Source organism: Dromiciops gliroides, chromosome 2, assembly GCF_019393635.1.
Source record: "Dromiciops gliroides isolate mDroGli1 chromosome 2, mDroGli1.pri, whole genome shotgun sequence".
Classification (NCBI taxonomy): Eukaryota; Metazoa; Chordata; class Mammalia; order Microbiotheria; family Microbiotheriidae; genus Dromiciops; species Dromiciops gliroides.
The window spans coordinates 25675319-25701945 of NC_057862.1; the positions used below are offsets into that span (position 1 = coordinate 25675319).

At 36.6% G+C, this 26627-nt stretch overlaps 1 protein-coding gene across 1 annotated transcript in view; it reads right to left on the minus strand.

The window, feature by feature from the left end:
* JMJD1C (jumonji domain containing 1C) overlaps positions 1-26627 on the minus strand; it is a 124383-nt gene that overhangs the window by 70984 nt on the left and 26772 nt on the right. Inside the window, exon 3 of the mRNA XM_043981510.1 lies at positions 12791-12953. The gene's annotated coding sequence lies outside the window, so the exon portion shown is untranslated. The remainder of the gene's footprint in view (positions 1-12790; positions 12954-26627) is intronic.

The following is a 26627-nucleotide window of genomic DNA, read 5'->3' on the forward strand; positions in this document are numbered from 1 at the left end:
GGAGCAGAGAGGGTAGAAATAAACATTTATATAACACACGTTATGTGAGAGCCACTGGGCTAAGCACTTTTACCAACATCTTGGCTGATTCAGAGGTAGGTGCTATTATTATCCTCATTTTACAGTTAAGGAAACTGTGGCAAAAGGAGATTAAGTGACCTGCCCAGGGTCACACAGCCAATAAATGTCTAAGGCCACATTTGAACTCATACATTCTTAACTCCGGGCAGCTGAGTGGCTCAGTGGAGAAGGGGCTGGGCCTGGAGTCAGATACTCATCTTCCTGAATTAAAATCTGTCCTCAGAAACTTACTAGCTGTGTGACCCCGGGCGAGTCACTTCACCCTGTATGCCTCAGTTTCCTCATCTGTAAAATGAGCTGGTGAAGGGACTGGCAAGCCACTCCAGTATCTCTGTCAAGAAAACCTCAAATAGGGTCATAAAGAGTGGGACACGACTGAAAAAAAAAAAGACTGAACTTCTGACTCTGTCCCCAGTGCTCTACCACGGCATCACCAGCTACCTTTAAATGGGCCAATAGATAAATTTTTGGGCTACGGGAATTTCCTAAGACTGTGTTTTCCATTTGGTTGATTGTACTGATTATCTAAAAAGACAGAATAAAGTATTTTCAAGTATGAGTTTGCCTAACATTCGAACACATCACACAGAATAATGAAATGTGAAACTTTCATTTGTAAGTAGCTGAGAAGTTGCCCAATTTCATCACAGATCTTCATCTCTGTTCCACTCCTTGTCCCTCAGTGCTTGCAATTGGTGGAAGGCATTTTATTTTTAAAATTTTTTTTTTATTTTTTGGCAAGGCAATGAGGGTTAGTGTGATCTTGCCTATGGGGGCCATGAAGAGTCAGACACGACTGAACAAGAAGTCATTGAGCCATACTCAGAATAGTGGAGGACGTCTTGTCAGTATTCTGAGATGGGGAGACCCAGAGGGAACTGCTTTCCTTTCAGTCTCTTTTTCTTTTTTTGCCTCCTCTGTTGATGTCTACACCTGCTGCCAAACTAAAGCCAGAAGAAAGCTTGAGATTTGCATGGTGAACTAGTACTAGAATCCTTAGCCACCAAGAAAGGCCTTCTAACTAAAAAAATTGAAGCAGCAACTCACTGCCTTCCTTCATCTATCAGTTAGGGAAAGTATAAGCAGTTACTCAGATTTAAAATGCCTGGTGAAGTGGATAAAGCACTGGGCCTGGATTCAGGAGTACCTGAGTTCAAATTTGACCTCAGACACTTGACAGTTACTAGCTGTGTACCCTGGGCAAGTCACTTAACCCCCATTGCCCTGCAAGTCCCCCCCCCAAAAGCCAACAAAAAAATCTTATTCCAGAGAAATAGAATGTTGGTATCAACTGTAATTAACTTCTGAGAAGATCAAAACAACAAATGGCAAATCATATTAAAATAATCCTTGAATGGTTTTACTTGCTTTGAAATGCAATGACCAAAATTGCCCAACATATCTAAAGAGGTTTGCTGTCAATCAAATGGGAAACTACAACCTTTCTACTTTACACTGCAAATGGAAGAAGCATCAAAAGTAAAGAATTTAATAACTGATATCTAGATTATGTAGAGAGAATGTTAAAAATGTTAGCAAAGATATTATTTTTGTAAACCTTTTGATAGGACTGCCTTATCTCAACTAATTTTCATCATTAATAAGAGATTTTTGAAAAAATTAAATTGACATAATGTATAAAAATTTCATTCTACTCTGAACTGATAAAGCTCAAGGAATGTCTGGATGAAATGAAGGTCTACAAATTTTAGAAAGTGTTACCTAGTGCGACCTGAACACAGGCATGATTCATAGACAACCACTACCTTGGTTCTGCCCTTTTTTAAATCCCCAAACCCCTTGACATCAATCACCATTCTATCAGCCAGCTAGGTGGTACAGTAGATGGACAGCTGGGCCTGGAGTCAGGAAGACCTGAGTTCAAATGTGGTCTCAGACGCTTCTTAACTGGGTGACCCTGTTTGCCACAGTTCCTCATCTGTAAAATGAGCTAGAGAAGGGAATGACCAAGCACTCCAGTATCTTTGCCAAGAGAGTTGTACATGAATGAAAACAACTCAACAACATGATCCTTTACTCTATCCTCTGATAAAAAGGTTGATCTTGTCCTTAACAAGGAAGGACATACCACTCATCTTCTAATACACAATGTCCTTTCAATCACCTTCTCCCTGTCCAAGTTGCATCAGTCAGGTGTTCTTAATTATTGGCCTAAGAAGAGACTCTTCATGTATAGCTATACTTTTGCAATGACCTTCCCAACTGCTTGAAATGCTGATCCTTCTCACTGTCGCTTTTTGGATTCCATTTTCATTTCTAAAACTCGGCTCAAAGGCTGCCTTCTTAAGGAGGGCTTCTTTCTACTTGAACGTAATTTTACATGTGCTTTGTAATAGGCATTTAGTAAATGCTTATTAGATTACATAATCGTTAACAAAAAGCAACTGCCTCCAGCAAAGTGAAGGCAGGGTCATGATGGTAAAATCTTGAGGACCATTGTAATCAAGATGGGAATCAGGTAAAAGAAAATTAGTCCAAATGTCAGATGAGGTGTAAAGCTATAATCAAAGGATATATCTTTAAAAATGTGACTGATTTCAAAACAAAACCTATTAGAATATCTACCTCTATTGCCAAGGGAGTGGCACCACAATGGAGAGAAAGCTGCTACTGACACAAGATCGGAGTTCAAGTCTTGCACTGAACACACAGTGCCTTCTATAAAATTACTTAACCTGTCAGTTCACTGAAGCAACTCTCAAAGATTTGATTTGATTTTATTTTTTGAATTTTGTGGGGGGGGCAGACATCAAGAGAGAGCATTAGTTTTGGTCAGATACACCTCTGAGAGTCTCTCAAATCGTATCGTGTAGTCAAATGCTCATGCTAGCTACACACAATGTGAACACTGAGACAATTCACCTTTGATGAGATTTTATTTTTCCACATTACAGATCAAAGAAACAAGCTTAAAGTATTGAGTTTTAAAAATATAAAGCCTACCCTTAAATGACCTCTCTGATTGTATTAAACTATTATCTTTGTAGCTAAACCCTTTGAAAACATGAAAAAAATTGAAAATTTAAAAAATGTAAAGTTTTAGCTTCAGGAAGGAAATGAGGGTTGAGAAAGAAACAAATGCGATATATGCTGAAGACATGGCCAGAATCTCTCTAAAAAAATAAAATGAAGCAAACACAAAATCTTAAATGAAAAATTCAAATTCCCCCTATGAAATGCCTTTTGCTTTTACCACAGATGCAGGTTTCAAACCTGGAAGCCTTTTAAATCCAAAAGCTGTATTACTGAAACGTTACTGATTTACTTGGCAGTAAATGAGAAACTAGTCTTGAAGTTAGCAAAGGCAAAGCACATTTTTTCTACTTAAACATTAACTCCTGAAAGGGACACAAGGAAATTCTTCATTTAAGCACGAAACAGAACAATCCTTTACCAAATCACTATATCTTTATTACTGATACCCACATTAATAAGCAGTCTAATTTATGTCAAGAATCTATATTTTCAGTAAAGAAGCTGCTGACTAAAATATCCAGCTCAATTATGCGAACATAACTGGGATTGGCACATGAGAGGCATCTAGCAAATGCTTATTGAATTAATGAATGCAAAAATACTACATTTGACCAAATATTCTCCTTTTCTTCTGATTTAGAAATAAAGTCCTAGGTTTGAGACTACAGATGCAACATAATGAAATTTTTTCTTCATTCTGCTAATTCAGTTTTTTCACATCTGTAAAGGAGATGGAAACTTGGCAATATTCTATTCTCTATGTACAAAGGAAATCTATTCTTGATCTTGAGTCCTATAAGAAAGCTAGAGCTTCTAAAAATCTGGGGTGAGATGGTAGTATATTTCAAGTATGGAAAAATGAAAGCCTGTGTGATCTGTTATAAGAAACCAATGAATAATAACAATTTGACATGGAAAATGAAGTGGAGAAGAGAAATGTTAGATATGGGAAAACTAGCCAAGAAGTTATTGTAAGAATTTAGGCAAGAGGTGTCCAAGGTCTAATTTGTGGAAAGGGGGTCAATAAAGAAATTTTATTTGTGACAGTGAATCATATTACTTCCAAATTAAGTGGACATAAGTGAAAGTACCACCCTAAATTCACTGAATTACAAACAGAAGTGTTAAGGCTCTGAACAGAGTAACTTTACATAATGAATCCTGAAATATGTAAAATTCAGTATATGCAGGAGGGTGGTCTGACAGCTAAAGCACCAAATTGGTATTGAGGAACATCAGGCTTCAGGGAATTCCTAAGCCCCATTTTCACTACACAGATTTAAACTATGAGAGGACCTCAAAAGTAGCCCAGAGCAATGGTTCTCAAAATGTGATCCCAGGGCCATGCCAATAACCTTTCAGGGGGTTTATGAGGCCAAAATTATTTTAATGATAATACAAATGTATTTAAATTTCAAATATGGTAAATATAGAAAAATATAGTCCATATAAACAAAAGTTCTTTGGAAAGGTCCTTCAATCATTTTAAGAGTATAAAGGTATCCTGAGAACAAAAAGTTTGAGAACCAATATCCTAACCATGACTAGTTTTCTCTGCAAAACACAATTTTAGAACAAAAAGGTTTCATTATTTAACTTTCATGAAAAATTTGCACTATGCAGACATTTTATAAAATGAAGCTGAAGTAAAAATGTATTGATAGTAGGAGTTTTGAAAACATAACATTTCACTTAATGAAGTGAAAGAAAAATCCAATTATGACTTAAGAACTGCACTATGGAGGAAAAATGGGTTCTAGAGCCAGATGATCTAGGCTTAAAATAAAAGTGGATCTCTGATACTTTGGTATTTACTGCCTGTGTGAACCTGAGCAACTTACTTGGACCTCAGCTTTCTCATGGGTGAAATGAGAGAGCTGTACTAAAGAGGCTCTGAGGTTTCTTCCAGCTTTTCTAGATAGTTGTCCTAAAAAGTTACTTATATAAAAATCACCATAAGGAATTAAGACAAGAAGGATTTATAAAACCATTAAAAAGAAAGCTTACAATATTTCTCATCTTTTTTTTCTCATCTTATTTGAACAGAATTTTGCAAACATGATTTTTTAAATCCAGCTCTTTTTTTGCTTTTGGTTTCATTCAGTTTTTTTTTTTTTAATGCTCTGTAGTCTAATTTGTTCAAAGTAGAAAATGTTACTTCTATGGGGTAAGGAAATATACGTTTATTAAGCTCCTACTATGTACTAAGTACTTTACAATTATTCTGTCATTTGATCCTCACAACATCCTTATGAAGGAGATGTCATTATTATCTCCCTCTAACAGATGAGGAAACAGAAGAGACTAAGTGACCTGCCCAGGATCACACACCTAGTGTCTGAGGCCAGAGTTTAAGTCAGGTCTTCCTTAACTCTAGATCTAGCACTCTGTGCACTGTGGTGCCACCTAGCTGCCTCTATTCTATACTGGATATATACAAATATGGCAAGTAAATGATGTATCAAAAGTCAGAGATATTTTACATATTGGAACAATAATGTCATCTCCTTAACCTCATTCATTTCTGTTATAGAGTCAGAATTCTAAGGGTCTGTTTACTTCTCTTTTTTTGGTCTATTTACTTCTAAAACTGGCTTCAGTTGCTTGTAAATGCTTGTATTTAAAAGTAGAAATAAGAACATTGTAACATTACTTTGAAAAAAAATACAAAACAAACAATAGCTGATTTGAGTTACAGAATCCAGGACAAAACATTTTTAAGATTCATTTAATCCAAATTTATCACCCAGTTAATATCCCGTTTGTTAGCTGTTATCTACCAACCACCAGGTTACTCTTTCCTAAATGAGTTGAGTTCAGATCTCAGACTTCACAATTTTTCTCCCTCCCAATTCCCCGCCTCACACTAAGGGACTTCAACATACATGCTTAAGTTCCCTCAAGTATCTACTTAATTTCAATGACCTGATCATGATCATGTTATCATTCCATCTTTTCCTTCTTCTTTGTAATCTCAAAGACTCAACCTATTTATTCTTCATCCTCATGGTGATCTTAAATGCTTTTACTTCTCAGTTCTCTTCTGTTTCATCACCCCTGAACTAGCTACACTTTCCTCCTCTTTTTTTTTTTTTTTGCAGGGCAATGAGGGTTAAGTGACTTGCCCAGGGTCACACATTTAGTGAATGTCAAGTGTCTGAGGCTGGATTTGAACTCAGGTCCTCCTGAATCCAGGGCCGGTGCTCTATCCACTGTGCCACCTAGCTGCCCCTCCTCCTCCTTTTCTTATCTTAGAGGCCTTTGTTGAATCAGTTCAACCATACTATCTTCTACAAGTCCCTTGTCCCCTTATTCTATCAAATCATGGCTTGCCAAACCACAACCTTTGATCCTCCTCCCTCCTCTTATTCATGAGTTGCTGAACAAATGCTAGAGAAAACCACAAAACAGTGTTAACTGAGTCCAAAAAGTTTTATGTGATCTAATCTTACCTGGCCCCTCCCTGCAACAAAGCAATCGTTTTACAATTCCACGGATAGTCCAAACTTTTGCATCCCTCTTTAAGCCTCCAATGACATAAATCTCCTCCCACCTTGTTAGCTAAAGACCTTGCCTCACCAGTCCCCATTTCTTCTCCCTTCTCATTTCTCACTACATAGTATCTTCCCCTACTATCTTTTCCTTTGCTTGGAGGACATGACAAGGTTGCCCCTCTTCCTGTCAAGGCAAACCCCACTATGTGTAGAGTCTTCAGAAATACTATTATGCTGTAAGAAATGATGAAACGGATGGTTTCAGCGAATCCCGGGCAGACTCGTCTGAACTAATACAAAGTGAAATGAGCAGAAGCAGAACAATTTATAAGAATAATAATGTATTGATAAACCACTGTGAAAGACTTAGGAACTCTGATCAACACAATGACCGACGATAATTCTAAAGTCCTCATGATGAAACATGCTACCCATCTCCAACTGGGACGGTGATGGATTCAGTACACATTGAACATGTACTTTGTTTAGTTTTTGGAAATGGCCAATGCAAGACTCTTGTTTTGCTTAAATATACATCTTTGTAACAGATTTTGTTTTTCTTACTTTCACAGAGGGGGTGGGAGAGATGGGAAGAAGAGAATTCAAAGCTGAAAATAAAACAACTGAATTTTTAAAAAGATCATCACAGACTGCACTCATTCTCCTTCTAACAATATCAGGCAAAGATTTCCCTATTCACTTGGTTTTTTTCTGGTTGCCCACAAACCCCTGTCCTCACAAAACCCTGCTAGATATTGTCTCCTATGTCTTATCTTGGGTGAATTCCTCGAGAAAGCTGTCTACTCCATGTAACCACTTCCTTTCCTCTTATTCAGTTTTAAGCCATCTTCAATCTCACTTCTGACCTCATCACTCAAAGGAAAGTGAATGGCCTTTTCTCCAGCCACATCTTTCTTGACCTCTCTTCCACCTTGGAGAGTGCCAATAACATGCTTGTCCTATGGCATCTCTTCTCTCTCATTCTTTTCCATTTTAATGGGACTATTCAATCCATTCACATTTAAAGCTATAAGAATTAGATTTATATGTGATCTTTTTATAAATGAGGAGTCTCCCCCTATTACTCTGTACTGACATCATTTTGTTTCTATAATTATTTTAGCTATCCATTGGGCTACCCAGTTGCCTTGAGTTTATATGCACATCCTATTGCACACCTACCATTTGCCCCTTCACTGCCATCTGAGAAATAGTCATTTTAAAATCTTCATGGACTAGTTGTAGATTGTGCCTTGCAACCCTACAATTCATAGGAGGGGAAAAATTATGTCTTCTAGTGAGTCAGGAAAGTCTTCTGAGATTGTCATTAGAACTTAAGCGTTAAAAAAAGTATGGTAGTAGGTGGTAGAGACAGGCCTGGTAATAATAGGAACCATTTGAATAAAGGCATAGAGGGAAGGGAGAATATTGTTAGGGAAAAAGGAAATAGGCTATTTTGGTAGCTTGATTAAAAAGAATACTATGTATGTGGTCATATAATTATTAAAAACTTTAAATGGCTCCTAATTACAATGAAATAAAACTCAATTTCATTAACCAATCATTTAAAACCCTTTTCTGGAAAAAACAGACTTCAGTCTTTGCATTTGTCTCTCAAATGCTCAGCAGGGTGCCTTTCACACAGCAGGTTAACAGATAAATCTATCAACAGGCCTTCAACTAGGCTGGGACAGATTTCTAGATTGTTGCTTATTGGTATCTGTCTCAGGTAGGATTAGAACACAGTTATTCCTGACTCTCAAGTCCAATGCTCTACCTGTTACCTTTTTACCATCCCCATCCCCCCCCCCCCGGGGCAATGAGAGTTAAGTGACTTGCCCAGGGTCACACAGCTAGTAAGTGTTAAGTATCTAAGGCCAGACTTGAACTCAAGTCCTCCTGAATCCAGGGCCAGTGCTTTATCCACTGCACCACCTGGCTGCCCCCCAATCGTATTTACTTTTAAAATTATCTTTTTTTTTGTTTGTTTTTTTTTTGTTGCAGGGCTATGGGGGTTAAGTGACTTGCCCAGGGTCACACAGCTAGTAAATGTCAAGTGTCTGAGGCCAGATTTGAACTCAGGTACTCCTGTATCCAGGGCTGGTGCTTTTATCCACTGCACCACCTAGCAGCCCCCTAAAATTATCTTAAATGTGAACATTTAAGTTAGTCCAGCAAGACTAGATGTCTATATACAAAATGCATAAATTATGGACAGGTTTCATGATGGATGAACATAACCAAGAAAATTTTATATTCTAAATTTCACTGAGACTTGGTGGATGGGATTCATTACTAACATAAAACTCTGGAAGGTTAGGGTTAGGGTTAGGGTTCAAAAGGAACAATACTGATAATAGGAATTGGGGCAAACTAACAGTTACAGAAAGCAAGTATCTAAATGTTCTCAGGGCTCCTGGGCTTATTGGCCTGTTGGTACCAGTTGGTCACAAGGTGTTGCTGGTGGTAATGAGCAAGGAGGCCCCTTCTCAACACTGAAGGAATTTCTCCTTTTAATAATGGCTGAGGGATTTGAGCTGCAAACAGCACTAGTGGGTTGAGTTCAGGGTCCAGCTTTAAATCTATGAGCCTAAGATTTTCTTATTCTAAATAATGGAGACCCAATTCTACTTGGACTAAGTCATTTACAGGACCTGAGAGGAAGCCCGTGCCAAAGCTGGGGCTATCTGCCCATTAGGAGGCATTAAGGTACTGGTGAGGAGTTTCCCCAGTAAGGCTGAATTGTGACATCATAACTCTATTACATCAAGATGCTGTAATCCATTGGGGCACAGAGAAATTTACCTGTGCAAATGAAATTATAGAAAACATCTAAAGACCTAGATGGGATATCACACAGACATTTCCCCCCCCAACCCCAAATTTGTACAAATGTTTTGATGAGGGCTTTTAAAATCAGAACACATGGTAGACATGGCAGCTGACATTTCCGGACAGGAAAAAATGGAAATCAATGCCCATCATCTACACTTTCTATGGATTGCTGTTTTGGGCTACTCCAGTTATAATAGTAGCAGAGTGGAAATCTAGAGGAGTTCCAAATAAAATGAATGACTAGGTATGGGAAATGCTTGCAATGGAAAAGCCAACTCATCAAATAAAGAATTTTAACATATCAAACTTAAGAATCTTTCTTTTTATGGGGTTCATAAAAAATATTAGTTAATAAAAATCATCATAAGACCTCTCAATAACAAGAAAAGTGTGCATATTTTACAAATTCACTCAACTACTGCCATTTTTGTTGAAAATAAGAATCAATAGTGTTTGACAGTGTAAATTCAATAGCCAGTAGGAAACAGGAAAAGATCATAAGAATTTATGTATTATACATCGGTGTCCTATCTTAATATGCTTTGTAATTAAAGATAGTCATTCAATTTTTTGTTTTGTTTTTGTTTTTGCAGGGCAATGAGGGTTAAGTGACTTGCCCAGGGTCACACAGCTAGTTAAGTGTCAAGTGTCTGAGGCTGGATTTGAACTCAAGTCCTCCTGAATCCAGGGCCAGTGCTTTATCCACTGCGCTACCTAGCTGCCCCCGTCATTCAATTTTTAGAAAAATAATAAAAAATTTACGACACACTTTCTTTAAACAATCTTGAAAATTAAAAAAGAATTAAGATAAATAATTTAATGTATTCATGACCATTTTTACAAATGTGATTTCAACTTTTTATTACCAAATACATTTTATAACTCCAAAGGGAAATTCAATGATTTGAAAAAGTACACTAATATCTCTTTAGGAAGGGGAGGAGGAATGATAGAGGACTACAGGTTACACTTAAAATGAAAGATATCAATCAAATCTATTTGAAATTGTACACATGCTTTGAGGCTCTCAATCCACCCCTACTGGACGCCATTCAGTTCCTCAGAGTATGTTGGCTGCCCCCTTTCAGAACAAGAGGGAGACTCAAGGGATTGGGAAGTACCTTTTCTTTTTTTACTTTTTTTTTTTGGGGGGGGGGCAATGAGGGTTAAGTGACTTGCCCAGGGTCACACAGCTAGTAAGTGTCAAATGTCTTGAGGCCAAATTTGAACTCAGGGCCTCCTGAATCTAGGGCCAATGCCCTATCCACAGAAGTACCTTATCTAACACAATCATTCATGAATTTACACACGTGTGCTTCCCCTAAGACTATCAGGTGAGAATCAATTTTGTCAGCTAGTCTGTGAAGCTTTCCAGTTTATGGGAAGATAGGAAGTTCTACACCTACTATGTAGGTCTATCAAAAGTGTGGATCTATCAAAGAAAATGAAACAAGGTTAGTCTAGTATGACCTTTTCTTCATGAAGCTCTCTTGGATCTTTTTGAGTCAAGCTGTATCTTAAATAATATGTTTTAGGACTGCCAAGAATAGAAGTCAAATTTATTGGTCTATAATTTGCAGATTTCATTCAATTCCCCCTTTCAATACTACAGGTACTCTCCTTTAAAAGAAAACTGCTATCAACACTCAATCATTTCCATCTAGTCTTTCAATAGCCTAGGATATCTGGGCAGGCAATGACCTTAACATTTTCTCTTCCTATTTTCTATTTAACTGAAGAGGGATAGTATTTCTCTCTTAGCCATTTCGTTCTGCCCTACCTAATTAAGAAACCATTCTATTTAGCAGAGAAAACAGAAATAAAGTTGAATTTGAGCAGCTCTGTATTCCTGTCCTCTGGTGTCATTTTCCCAGAGGATCACTCTCAAAGTTCTTTTGATCTTTCCTTTTCCCCCACATATAGCTAAATAATCTCTACACCCCTTTTCTTAACCTTAGCTTCTTCCATCACCATCCTCAGCTCATTCCGAGCTTTTGCACGACTAATACTATTTTAACAAGGCCATGTTACCATTTAAAAAATTCAAAATCTGTCACAAGTCCTTGATTCCACTTTCTATACAAGTTTTTTAAAAACTTAAGTTGGATGACAATATTCCCAGACCTAGTAATAAGGCTCTTTAGATAAATAGCCTTTTTTATCCTCACACAGTTGTTTGCTTTTTTTTCTTTGAGCTTTCAAAATTTTAATCTTAAGAGCTTCCCACCCTAACCAGGCTAACTAACTTTCCCTACAGATTTTAATTCTTAATTACTCTTTGAAATCTGGTTTCCCCAAATCTAGGATACATGTCAAACTATTCTGCTTTAACAGAAATTCTAAAATGGAGTGGCTAACTTCCTCCCAAAGTTCACATTATTTCCACATCTGCAACCTGTTAGAATTAAGTGAACTAAGAATTTAATTCCCTCTTGTTTGTTCCCCCATGTATTCATCTAAACCTTGTATCTCTTTTGGTACCGGGCACAAACAGGTGCTTAATAAATGCTTATAGCATGCCAATAACAATTAGTAACTGAAAATTAGTTAGCTCTAACTGTATCTGCCCCAATAGATTAGTTAATAAAAAAATCTTTCAATGTTACTGGACAGACCCTCAGAGTCAGGACAACCAGGTTCCAGTACTACTTCTGACAAACACAAGTTCTAGGAAACCAGGCCAAAAAGTAAACCTCTCGGTGCCCCAAGCGCATCCCTACACCTCTCAAGTGCAGCTCAACTGTCAATCTGCACTCAGAGAGGAAGCTTCTGATATGAGAAATTGCATATTTGATTCAAATCATTTAATATTTAAATTCCCACGAGAGTGCATTAAGTGGTTTATTCTTAAAGACCTGCAGAAAAATGAAACCAACTTGCTCAGAATTTATGATTTACTCTATTTCCTGAAAATTCAATTTCCCATGAAGTAACTTTACTATAACTTACCTTTCTCAATAAGCTCTGAAAAATGGTCATGTACAAATCATAGCAAAATGACCCCTCAAAACAACAACAAAAAATCCCACAATGAAATGCAAACACTTTAAAATAGGAACTTCTTTTCTGTTCCAAATGCAAAATCACACTCAAGTAAGAAATTCTAAGAAGCTTGTAACCTAACTGTGCTCTTAGCATCCCTTTCTATTTTTTTCTACTTAAACTTTATTTTGTGGACAGAATAGAATCACCGAGAACCAGACTTTTGTAGCAATGATACATGACAATTTTTAGAAAAGATCGGCAATAATTTGAAGATTCAGTAAGATACGTAAGGAGTGCTAATGTACAATCTAAAAGATGGAGCTATGTGTAAAGTACATATAATTCTTGTACTTTAATAAATAACTAACATTCTTAATGGAATATTTAAAAAAACTTACCTATGTAGGCCGCTGAACTCATTCAATCTTTGATCCTTAAGTAGTTAGGGTCCTTTCTTCTTGCCCAGACTAATTGGTATTCCACCCAGAAAGCAGTAAAATCTTCATAAACTTCAGTCCACTCTCACTTTTCCCATTAAAGACCATCAAATTCAACACGAACCTAGGGAAGAGTTACATAAGAAAAGTGAAAAAAATTTTACAGTACAATCAGTTTTTCATAAAATATTTTTGAACTGAAATACAATATATGAAATTGTGATTTCTCCTAAAATTAGTATTTACTATGAATACTCAACTAGATTTCCTTTTACTTTTAACCAAAGGTGAACTAGATATAATTCAATAAGGAATGAAGGCCAGTAAAGATTCAATTCAAACTCTTGTAAGATTTATATTTACATTGTTCTCCTATGTATAGAGAACTGAATTTAGCAGTGATGCTAAAATTCAAGAAATATTAAAGTATGTTTATACTGAATTTCTTCTATTAAAGTATGAATCTGATCTTGATCATGGGAGAGGAAAATCTGGGGTCGTTCTTAAAAGCTATGCTAACTGCACAAAAGTAACAGGTCCTACAACAGACTGTTTATCTGAAGCTCATTAGGCTAACTCAGGAGGAATTTGTCGCCAAGAGTTTGAAGAAAAGGGAGTAAATTTGTCAATAGGAAACTGTGTGGAAAAGGCAGCCAAATGTGCAGCTGTTAGTACCACATGATGAAGTTTTATCAATTGTACAAGTACTGCTGTTGTTCAACCATTTCAGTCATGTCTTACTCTTCGTGACCCAATTTGGGTTATTCTTGGCTAAGATGCTTGTGTGGTTTGCTATTTCCTTCTCCAACTCATTTTACAGATGAGGAAACTGAGGCAAGCGGGTTCAGTGACTTGCCCAAGGTCACACAGTAAGTGTCTGAGGCTAGATCTGAACTCAGGAAGATGAGTCTGACTCTGGGCTGGGTACTCTACCTACTGCAGCACCACCTGTCTGGCACTGAGAATAGTATACTGTGTTAATTAAATCAAAAAAGTAGAATACCTCAAAAAAAAGTTTCAATAAGTTTTAATCTTGAGTTAACAAAATCTTACAATCTTCAACCATAATAAAACTAATTAAATTAATTTGTAAAAGAGGACTAGGTTAATTTCAGACATAACCCTTGTTAAAGCAGCTGCCTCATGGCTGTGTTATCTTTCTCCTATTTTGGAGAGTCTAAGGCTCCCCAAAGAGTAAGAAATGTAAATACAGAAGTGAACCAAGTAGCCTTGACTTCAAGGGACTAGGGTGAAGAGAAGCTCAGATGTCCTGCTCTCTAATGAACTGGATGACTTTCCCTCCTACCACTGGACCATGACTGTGATATTCAGAAAAGATACAGAGATGCAACCTGAAAATGTGGGGCAGGCATGGATTTCCCAGGGTTATTCCTACCAAAGCAGAAGCAGGCAGATTAGGTTTTACTACAGTAGGGTTGCAAAAAGAAAGATGGTGCGAAGCAATTATGCTAAGACAAGGGTTCTACCACTTTGGTAACTAAAGACTAGGAACACTTGATACAATAAAGATCATATCCTCTGAAACAAAAGCATCTGGAGGTTCTCACCAGATAGAGGAACTCCCTCTGCCATCTGAGCTGAATGCTAAATATAGAGCAAACACTAACACATTTGTAGAGCAGACAGCAATCTATTTTATTCCTTTCCCCATACTAATAAGAGGGTAAAACAAAGTTATCTGAGGTTACATCATTCAAGGAGTATGATCTTAAAATACAAACAGCTGATGAAGAAATGGCTTCCACACTGATACCTAGTTTATTTCCTGTATATTTCAAAAAACCAAAGGTTATAGAAATTTGTCATGTTTCAAAACTGCTATCCAAAGTAAAGTTTTTCAAACAGCACCTTAAAATATCTGTTTCTCCAAGCAATCCAACATTTAACAGCTCTATCCATCTTTTCGTATCCTTGCCAATGGCTGCGTGTGAAGAGGTGACAAAATATAAAATATATCATCGCAATTAGAAGAAATCGCAATACTTCTGAACAACAACAAAAAATGGAAGCTACTAGAATAATAAGAAGGAAAGTGATCAGATATGAAAAATAAAGCTAGAGAGAACACCAGAAATTTTATTTGTACAGCGAACTCCCACTAAATCAATTTTTATTGAAAATTCTACACATTCAGGTCAGTACCTTCTCTACAACTTAATTGTTTTTGTTTTTGTTTTTTTTGGTGAGGCAGTTGGGGTTAAGTGACTTGCCCAGGGTCACACAGCTAGTAAGTGTTAAGTGTCTGATGTACATATTTAGATATGAAATTTCCCCTAACTACTGCTTTGCCTACATCCCACAAATTTTGGAATGTCATCTCACTGTTGTCATTCTTTTCAATGAAATTATTATTTCTATGACTTGTTCTTTGATTCCCTAATTCTTTTGGATTAGATCTATTTAATTTCCAATTAGTTTTTTTACCCTTGCTTCCCCAGTTCTTTATGGTCTGAGAAAAATGTGTTTATCTCGATTTGGCTGTGAGGTTTTTCTGCCCAAATATATGGTCCAATTTTTGTGAAGGTGCCAATGTACAGCATTTCCATTCAAGTTTCTCCAGAGGTCTATCATTTCTAACTTTTCGAAGGTTCTATTTATCTCCCTGACTTCCTACTTATTTTATAATCAAAATTTCTCTAGCTCTGAAAGAAGGTGGAAGTTTTCCACTAGTATAGTTTAAATATTTCCTCCTGTAATTAATTTAATTTTTCCTTTAAGAATTTGGATGCTATGCCACACTTAGTGCATATATGTTTAGCATTGATATTACTCATTGACTATGGTTCCTTTTAACAAGATATAGTTTTCCTATTCATCCCTTTTAATTAGGTCCAATTTTGCTTTTGCTTTGTCTGAGTTCATGACTGCTATGCCCACCTTTTTTATTTCAGCTGAAGCATAGAAGATTCTGCTCTAGCCCCTTATTTTAACTGTGGTGTTTCTGTTCCAAGTATGTTTCTTATAAACAACATATACATACTGTTGGATTCTGGTTTCTGATCCAGTCCACTATTTGCTTCCATGTTATGTGTGGGTTCATCCCATTCACATTCATACTTATGATTATGAACTCTGCATTTCCCTCTATCCTACTTTCTACTGTTTATCCTTCCCTCTCTTTTTACCCTCTCCCTTCTCTCCAGTCAGTTTTGTTTCTAACCATCTCTTCTTTTGTGAATCTCTTAAGGTGGTGATCAGTGGATTCTTTACCTTTCTTTTTTACCCTCTGGTTTTAGGAAATCAGGGCAGTTTTCCTTGATAATTTCTTGAAATATGATTTACAGGCTCTTTCTTTGATTATGACTTTCAGGTAATCCAAAAATGCTTAAATTATCTCTCCCTGATCTATTTTGCAGGTCAGTTGTTTTTTAAGGAATTATTTTCTTCTGTGAGTTTTTGTATCTTTTTTTCCCATTTGGCCCATTCTGGTTTTTAAGGTGCTATTTTCTTCAGTAATTTTTTGTGCTAATTTTACTAAGCTGTTAATTGTCTTTTCATAATTTTTGCCTTTGCTTTCATGTTTTCTTGCCTAATTTTCCCTCTACCACTCTTATTTGATTCTGAAAATAATTTTCAGCTCTTCCAATAATTTCTGTTGGGCATGTGTCCAATTCACATTTTTCTTTGAGGCTTTGTTTAGAGCTGTTTTGACCCAATTATCTTAGTTTGTCACCATCACACTGTGAGCTTCTTGGTGGCAGGGACTGACTTTTGCTTCTTTTTGTACCTGCACTTAGATTAGTCCCTGGTGCTTAATAAATGTTTATTGACTGACAATTGCCTTCAGGTACTCAATGGAACCAACAATGCAAGTAATTTTTTTACATCTGGACCTCAAGTCCCTCAATCTTTAAAATAAAGGTATTGGGGGGCTTGACCTCTAAGTTCTCTTTTTCCTGTAACTCTATTAAGATATGATCAAATTTTTGTTGCATCTCTTAGAAAAAACTTCATCATCTTTCCACTGTGCTCCAACCTCCTTTTGTTTTCCAGTTTAACTCATAACAAAGTTTTGATATTAGCGTGAATCTATTTGTCTGATAGTGTCTGCTTTTTATGCCACAGAGAAGGATCTCACATTCGTGGTAGCAATAGTTAATGTTTACAGACCATATAAAAGTCTCTGATCTCTAACACGATTTTTTTTCTACAAAAGCAGAAGAGGCTGGAGAGCCATGTACCAGTTTGTACTTTTCTTTTTTTAATCAGTAACCAAGATGAAAAAATGAATTACTGAAGCAGATACCATCTGTTTCCAAGACAGAACCGGAAGCACAAGGAGGGTAACAGAGCCTTTTAGAGCCCATTTTCTATTAGCAAAGAATCTGAAACCTGAGGATCATTTCCATACTACAACGTAGTCTGGAGAAAAAAATGTAAAAGTATCTATTAAACTTGACATTAAGATGGTCGCTGTATTAAAATGCTGAGAACGAAATATTATGTGATATACAGTGTCCTGGGCCTGAAAAGCTCTCTGTCCTCACTTCTACACTTCTCGGGAACCAGCATGGTTCAGTCTGGGTGCCTTTTACACCAATTGTTTCCAGGCTGATCCCCTTGTTTTGGGGCCTCCATGCTCTAAGCACCCTGGACCATGTCTTGCAAACAGTGTACAGCAAATTTCTGTTCACCTCATTGGCCAACTTTTCCAGCCCATGATGGAAAAGGAATCCCTACTATAACCTAACAAGTGATCATTCAGTCTCTGCAATGAGTAAAAAACCCACTAGGTCACAAGGTGGCCTAGTCTACTTTTAGATAGCTCAAATTTTTAGGAAGTTTCTATTATTATCAAGTCTAATTGGGCCAAACAGAAGAAATAGAATCCCTCTATCACATGATAGTCATTGAAGTACTTGAAGACAGTTGTTGGGTCACAACCCTATGTGGTCTGACCAGGGCAGTTTACACAGAGGAACTATCATCTCCTTATTTGAGGATTCTATTAAGCATTTTTTCAAATGACAAACAGAAAGGGCTGAAAAGGGTATCCATTTTGTGAAACAAATGGTAGTATATGGGTATTCATCTGAGAAAGAAAAATAGGAGTACGATCAGGACTCAAAAGGTATCTGAAGAGAAAATAAATTGATGTCCCTGCTCACTGAAAGGAGAGAATGGTCGGACAGGGAACAAAAGTATGCAGTTATGTCTGAAGTGCGACAACTGGAGACCAGATACAAAATAGGCCTGATTAAAAGGTATAGCAACAACCTATATTTGATAAAGTGTAGGCAAAAATTACTTGGAGAATAAGCTGTCGGCCAAGAACTACTGGATAACATGGGAAGCAATTTGACACAAACTAGCTTTAGAACAACAAAATGCAGTAGATAATACAAGTACAAAATGGATATGCAACCTGAATGATAAAGATGGTAAAAATCTAAAGGGGCTCAAATCAAATATATCTTTCATAACTATGGCTAAATGAAGATTCTTAATCAAAAGAGGTGCCAAGACAATCACAAAAGACAAAGGTAATGTGAAATTTAAGTTTTTTATACAAAGAAAATCAGCACAATTAGGGAGAGAGAGGAGAACCTTAATACCAAACATGTAAAGGAACTGGACTTGTGGTTTCATCCATAAAGGGAGTCCCCATGTAAGGAAACCCCCTCAACAAAGGTTGGAGCCTTCTCTGAAATTTATATGCTTACTAGAGTACCAAGGAATTACATGAATTTAATCAGGGTCCCATAGCCAGTCTATCTCATAGGTTTTCAACACAGTGTGCCAGGCTCCTTCAGCTACATCAAATTAGAGATTGATTTCCAAAATAGAGAGAAATAACTGAGGTCACAAAACTCTAAACAATTAATGAACATACAAAACTGTTCTAAATGACTACTAATAAACCAAATACAAGTCAAAATAACTGCAAGATTGAAGCTCACACAAGGCTTATTGGCAAAGATGGCAAAAATCAGAGATAGTGTTGAAGGTATGTGAAAAGACAAGTATAATAGAACTATAAATTGGTCTATTCATTCTAGAAAAAATTCCAATTATGACAAGAGAGATGTCAAATAGTACATAACTGGGGGCAGCCAGGTGGCACAGTGGATAGAACACAGGCCCTGGATTGAGGAGGACCTGAGTTCATATCCGGCCTCAGACACTTAACTTAATGGCTGGGTGAACTTGGGCAAGTCACATAACCCTCACTGCCCCACCAAAAAAAAAAAATTACATAACATTTGACTCAAAGATTCCAACACCAGACATATATAAAAAGGAGAAAAAAAATAAAGGTCCCATATTCACCAAAATATTTATAGAAGCACTTTTTCTAGTAGCAAATAACTGAAAACAAAGCAGATGCCTGTTGGTCATCTGATGGCCCGGATAAATTGTGCAACATGACTATGATGGAATGTTACTGAACTTACGATATAATTCCTATTTAGGAATACAAAAGAGGCATGGGGAGGCTTATATAAATGAAGTAAGCTAAAAGGACAATAATATATTAAAATGTCTGCAACAATGTAATCGGAAAAAAGAACAAAATTGAAACTGAATGCTATATAATGATAGTCATCAGCTTCTCCCTACAAAACAGGTATAAGAATGCAACTCTCTCCCCTCTTCGCAGAAGTGGGGGACTACTAAAGCAGACCACAATACCTACAGTCAGATCTAAGTGACATGTTAGTTAATTTTTGTATTAAGGCCTTGTGTTTTCTTTTGCCTATTTTGTATTCTCTGTTATAAAGGATGAGTCCTCTGGAGGATGATAAAAGATTTGTTGGGAAATTAAAGTAAAAAATAAAAGTAGCTAAAATTATTTTAAATATCTGGCATTGCATATGGGAAAGGACATTTGTTTCCTAGTATATTGTATAGGAAATCATGTAAAATAATTTGTTTAGTCATTTTCAGTCACATCCAAATTTTTATGATTATATTTGGGGTTTTCTTGACAGACTAAAGTGGTTTGCCATTTCCTTCTCCAGCTCATTATACAGATGAGGAAACTGAGGCAAGGAGGTTTAAGTGATTGGCCCAGTGTCTAAAGCCAGATTTAAGCTCAGAAAGATGATCCTTCCTGACTTCAGGCCCAGCATTCTATCCTTAATAAATTCTTACTTTCAGGAATCATATGGCATGGAGATGAACCTTGGATTCTCAGTGGCTATTCTAGTGGGGGGTACATGATCTAAAAGGTCTTATACAAGAAAAGGCCCAGGCAAAGGACAATGGGGAGGTGTGCTTGTGACAAAATTCTTAACAGTTGGCCTTTGGAGAGGTTACCCCCTTATCAGGAGTTATGGAGTTCTTCCAGTTTTTAGAAATGATTTTTAAATTTATGTGGGTTTTTTATACTAATTTCTTAAAGAGAAAGGAGGGGGAAAATTACTGATGTGTCTGCTTTATGAGAGGAGGAAACTCCAAAATATCCTATTTAAATAACACATTTACATCAGAATCAAAGGATCACAGTTGTGGAGCGGAGAAGGTATGATCCCAGGCCATTAAGCCCAACAGATGAGGCACAGAAATTAAGTGACTTGCCCAGTCTCACACAGATACTATGTGAGGCTGACTTCAAACCCAGGTCACCTGACTCCCAAGTCCAGCATTTTATCCACTATACTATAAAAAAAAGGAAAAAAAGAAAAGGCCTAGTGATAATCTATGTCTGCTGTCCAAATAAAAGCTCAGGAAAGTATGAGAGGCTAATCACAATGGTGATTTTTTTTCAGCTGCAGCAACTTTAAAACATTATGTTAAAAGGACCTACTCTCTGTACCAGCAGAGGAAGCAGTCATACAATAATGAAACTGCAAGTTTTTGAAGTACAGAAGAGAGAAATATGGTAACCACTGAGAGCATCATAAGCCATTTCCTCTAATACTTTCACAGCACATATTATTCCACAGCTTGGACACATAAAATTCTAATTTAATATATCTGATTGTGTGGTAGATATAAAGGGCATAAACCTCAAAGAAAGAGATGTTACTAAGTGATGGGGAAAGGGGAAGAACCTGGAAGAGCTAGTGGATGAAAGGAATGGGAAATTAAAAAATTAAGATACAGGGAAGTGTGCTCTTTATGGAACAGGCATTTCAGAGGGCACAGTGGAAGGGCTGGGTGGAGTTCCGATAAAACTTTGGGGTAGGAGGGTGGAGAGGAATAGAAATAAAGAATCGGGTGGTCAGAGATGATGGATAGGGGTTTGAATTGTGATGATCTACAGGAGTTCAGAGTCACTGGGACATGAACGATATGGCCAGAATAATTTTCATCATCAAAGGTCAAGAGCAACAGGATAAATGAAGAAGGTAAAAAAAATAACAAAACTAAAAGAAATAAAAACAATAAACAATGTATTATGCATCATTATATGCTAACAAAACTAAACACACACACACACACAACACACACACACACACACACACACACACACACCAGAGGAATATCTTCAAAAATATAAAACACAAAAGCTATCTGAATGCTAGATAGTTTAAATAATCTAGTCTCAGGAAAAAAAAATAGATTTAGCTTCAAAGGAGCCCCCAAAGAAAAAAAACTCTTGTTTGTCAGATTCTAGCTATTAAAACATATCATTATAACTATTAAGAATAAGTTAATGAAAGAATTGTCCATGTAATACGAGGAATATCTCAGAGAAAACTAATGTAACAATTTTTATATTTTTTACACCAAATGCTAGAGATTAGTCGAATTCATTTACTCTACAAATTAACAAATCCCATGTATTAGTATTATTTCTCCTCACTTTCATTAATGTAGCATTTAACTGAAAATAAAATTGTTTCTTTCACCAAATTAAAATATAACATGCTTGAAACAAAATGAATATACTTATGCTTCAATGATGTACACCGAAAGTATACAATAAAAGGTTATATATACCTATTTTATATACCTATATACCTGGGGATGCATAAAAATTTCTCAAGCAAAAAGGGGTCGAGAGTAGAAAAAGTTTAAGAAGCCTTGACCTACACATTACTTCAAAAGACTGCATTATTTTCAGGCTATTCATATGGTAGCACAAATATTCAATGTGTAGAAGACTGGTCTAAATCTTTACCTACTTAAAGACAAGCTATGGAAATTAATTCTTTAATGAAATCTCAGGTAGGAGTATAGCTTGTCACAGGCATTTTCCACCAAGAAATCAAACATATTAATGTCTTGAAGGTATATGAGTTTTTAGATTCCAGAAAAAAGATACTTAACATATACCTGTTTGGTTGTTTGGATTTGTTTTTTTTTGTGGGGAAATGAGGGTTAAATGACTTGCCCGGGGTCACACAGCTAGTACGTGCCAAGTGTCTGAGCGCAGATTTGAACTCAGGTCCTCCTGAATCCAGGGCCAGTGCTTTACCTACTGCGTCATTTAGCTGCCCTGGTTTATGATTTTAAAAAATGAATTTCTTAAAACCATTTTCTAAGTGCCTAGCAGCTTTGAGTTTAGTATAAATTATAGCTTTTCCCAATTAGGAGAAATGTCCAAAGCTATTTTTCATTTGTGAAAACAGTAATTTTTAAAAATCTTAAATGTTTATGGAAGTATACTAATCAGTAATAAAATAATAAGAAAAATGATGAAAAAATTTAATATAATAAATCAATTTTAAGGGACAAACTTTGGATTTGGAGTAGATTTCTCAATGAAAAATGCTAGTTACAATTCTAAACACTTGGTAAAAAAAATAGGAAGATTATTACAATTTAAAACATTTTAAGTAAACTTAAATGGAACAAAAACAGATGAGACAAGAGTCTCCTTGTTATTACAGATGAAATAAAAAGGGATGCTTTAATTTTTATTTTCTTTCTACTTTGAAAATAAAGTGGGGGGCGCAGCTAGGTGGCGCAGTGAATAAAGTACCGGCCTGGATTCAGGAGTACCTGAGTTTAAATCCGGCCTCAGACACTTGACACTTACTAGCTGTGTGACCCTGGGCAAGTCACTTAACCCCCATTGCCCTGCAAAAAAAAGAAAAAGAAAAAGAAAATAAAGTAGGGGGTCAGCTAGGTGAAGCAGTGGGTAAAGTACCAGCCCTAGATTCAGGAGGACCTGAGTTCAAATCTGGCCTCAGACACTTGACACTTACTAGCTGTGTGTCCCTGGGCAAGTCACTTAACCTTCATTGCCCCACAAAAAAAAGAAAGAAAATAAAGTAGCATTATATATCTTTTTTCTATCTAATACTTTACTAGGACAGTCTGACTGAAGAAAACTGTAAAAAAAACCAAACAAAACCCAGCTTTTTAATCCCTAGCCTTCCCATATGTTTTATTATTAAAGACATCCCCTGCAGTGTAATCTTTAAAATAGAAACACAGTTAAGTAATTTTAAAGTTAACAGAAATCATCTGTTATGGCATTTTTATTATTAGGTCAAGATAGATTGTCACATTTATTTTTATTTTCAGAATACTGCATATTAGGTACTTGGCTGAACTGCCTAAATGCAATTTAAAAACCTTTGATTTAAAATGCAACACACCCATTTGTACCTCTATCAGGGGATGTTTGCTCTTATGTATATTCAAGGATATACTGTGTACATAGAATGCGTTTGGGTGAAAAACTGTGGGTTCATAGGACCACTCATGTTTCATACCAACATAGTATATAACTGATATTTCAAAATGCTAAATATAAAACTGTAAGAAGATATTAAGTACAGATGACTACCACAATACTAAAAAAGATGATTATTAAGCAGCTGCTACTATCATGTAACACATTCTACACGACTTGAAACAACAAAGACAGGGTTTTTCTTAAGCAATAACACTGTCCTAATCATACCTCAAGCTCCTATTTCAAATAGCATCTGGAGGTGAGTATCAGAATAGCAACATAATGACAATTGTTCAGAATTTTAAACTTTTAAATAGTACACTGACCCATTCAGACCCTAAGATTTAAACACCAACATATCATAAAAAAACATGACAGTATCTTGAACAACTGAAGTGTTTACTGTGCTGAAATGTTAAATAACATGAATATATCATGTGCCATCCTTCTGTACAAACTTCCCCAGAAGCCAACAAAGATTCACACAAACAATACTTGAAGCAAAGAGAAATGCAATTGCTTTCAATTATTTACTAATTTCTTTTCTTTAAATTCAATTTTATTTTCAGTTCTGAATTCTCTCCTCCAACTCCTTTCCCCACCCTCAGAGAACAAAAAACCAAAACCCATTATAAATATGTAAAGTCAAGCAAAACAAATTCCCATATTTTTCATGTTAAAAAATATAGATGCTCAGGGCAGGTAGGTGGCGCAGTGGACAAAGCACTGGCCTTGGAGTCAGGAGGACCTGAGTTCAAATACAGCCTCAGACTCCTGACACTTAACTAGCTGTGTGACCTTGGGCAAGTCACTTAACCCTCACTGCCCTGCAAAAACAAAAATATATATATATGCTCCAATTTATACTCTAAGTCCATCGTCCCTCTTTCTATCTGGAGATAGCATGTTTCATCTTAAGTTCTCTGGAATTATGATTACATTGAACAATTTCTTCATTAGGAAAGTTCAAATGTTTCCCTAACTACTAACTTACCATTATATTAATGGTCAGTCTAGAAAAAAGAAAGGAGGGCAAAGGAAAAGGTGATGAGGTCTCCATAACCAGAAAATTTTGGGGTGGGGGGATATGGGGAGGGAGTGTGTTATTATTCATGCTAAAACAAATATAATTATATATCTGGATATGTGAAAAAATACAACCTAAATGTCACTCAAATTTAGGAGGCAAAATAAATTCCAAGAAGAATGAATGGGATGATCTGTGAAACATTTCATGACGGCTTCTTCTGCTATGAAAATAACCTGGTATCAGTGCCAGAAGCCTGCCCAAAGATATGCTGCCTGCTGAGGCTCCTTCTCTGTCACTACACAATAGTCATCACTCAGCATGAAATGGCAGCAGCAGCTCCCTACTGTCTCCTGGGATTGAGGGCAGAGGGCCTTAAAGAATGTAAGGAATCAATGTCTGTGATTTAATAAGCCCTGCCAGGCCCAGTACTGTTTTCCTTGTGTCTCTGCATCACCAAAGATCATCACAGTGCTCACATAAAGCAGATGCCTGACACTTAAAAGAACCAAATAACTTTACTTTGAAATAAAAATTTCCAACTAACTGTCTATTTTCTTTGCCCTACAGATTAAAACAAGAACAAGAAGGTGAACTCAACTGAAACAGCTTGGCACTCAAGATATTCTTACATTCTGGTTCTCCTAATGTTTGGGTTGGACTAACTGAGAGACTCAAAAGAAAGCTTTGAACCAGTTAGTCACAGGAAATTTTTTGGGGAAATTCCAATAACCTTCATTTCAAGAGACACAAATAGCCTGCTGAGAGAAATGTATGTGGATAAGAAGATTGCTTCTATTCAAATTCTATCATTCAGGACCATGGCCATTTATGAAATTTTATGTTTTGCTTTCACCTGTCTATATCTGAAAACATGGGATAATGAACAAGCTTATTTTTTTTTGATGAGGTAATTGGGGTTAAGTGACTTGCCCAGGGTCACACAGACAGCAAGTGTTAAGTGTCTGAGGCTGGACCTGAACTCAGGTCCTCCTGACTCCAGGGCCAATACTCCATCTACTGCGCCACCCAGCTGCCCCCAAACAAGCTTATTTCAACACAAAGTAATAGATAACTCAAAGGTATGGGTATGTAGCAAACTTGTGAGAACTATGCTATGACACTTATTTTATTTCTGATGGTAACCATATAATATAGAGGGAAAAGGCACACTGTATTTGTGGTGTGCCACTTGGCTTCTAATCACAGCTTTGCCACTTACCTGTGTGATCTGTTACAGACAAGTCACTTGACCTCTCTAGTATTCACTTTACCCATGGTCTAAGGCCCCCTCTACCTCTCAATCTCCAGCATCCCAGGCTCCTCCTTCAGTTACTTCTCTTTCAGGGACAACAAATACTAAATGACATGATAATATTCTCTTTCCCCCCAAGAAGTTAAGCAAATGCTCAGAAGCATTTTGGATGTTTCATGTTACACAGTGACTGTTAACATGACAAAAAGTCTAAGGGTAAGCAAAAGTAGCCACTCTTATTCAGCTGAAAATTTCTGAAATCTTATGAGACTCTATTTATAAAGCACTTCCAAGACTATTTAAAGTTAAACTGTAGAAAAAGCTGAATGATAATTTAAAGTAATAAGAGGGCATTCAAAGTTATCCTTTACCTGGTACTACACAGTGCTTTCACAAGGACTTAAATATATTATCTAAGTTGACTCTAATAACTTTGTGAGGTAGTTTATACATGATTAACTTTGTTTTATAAATGAGGAAACTGGGCTCAGTGGTTAAATAATACACACATAGTCACAGATCTAAATAAGTAGGACTTGAACCCATGTATTATTTTCTGACTCCATGTCCAGGATTCGTTACACTCATACCACCTCTCAAAAGTCATCTTTCGAAGTGATATTTTTACAGAGAAGAAATAAGCAGTGAGGCCTGGATGCCCTTCCCACAACTCCTTCCCAACTGCCAAAAATTTTTTTGCCCCAACAAAAATCTGAAAAAAGCTACAATCTTTCTAAATTCGACATATAGGCAAATGATGAGAACAGGAACTTTGTAACAGATGAGGGTCAGAATCAGTGACTCTTCAAATTACCAGTATCAGAGCAGCTAGATGGCACAGTGGATAAAGAACCGGCCCTGGATTTAGGAGGACCTGAGTTCAAATCCGGATTCAGACACTTACCATTTACTAGCTGTG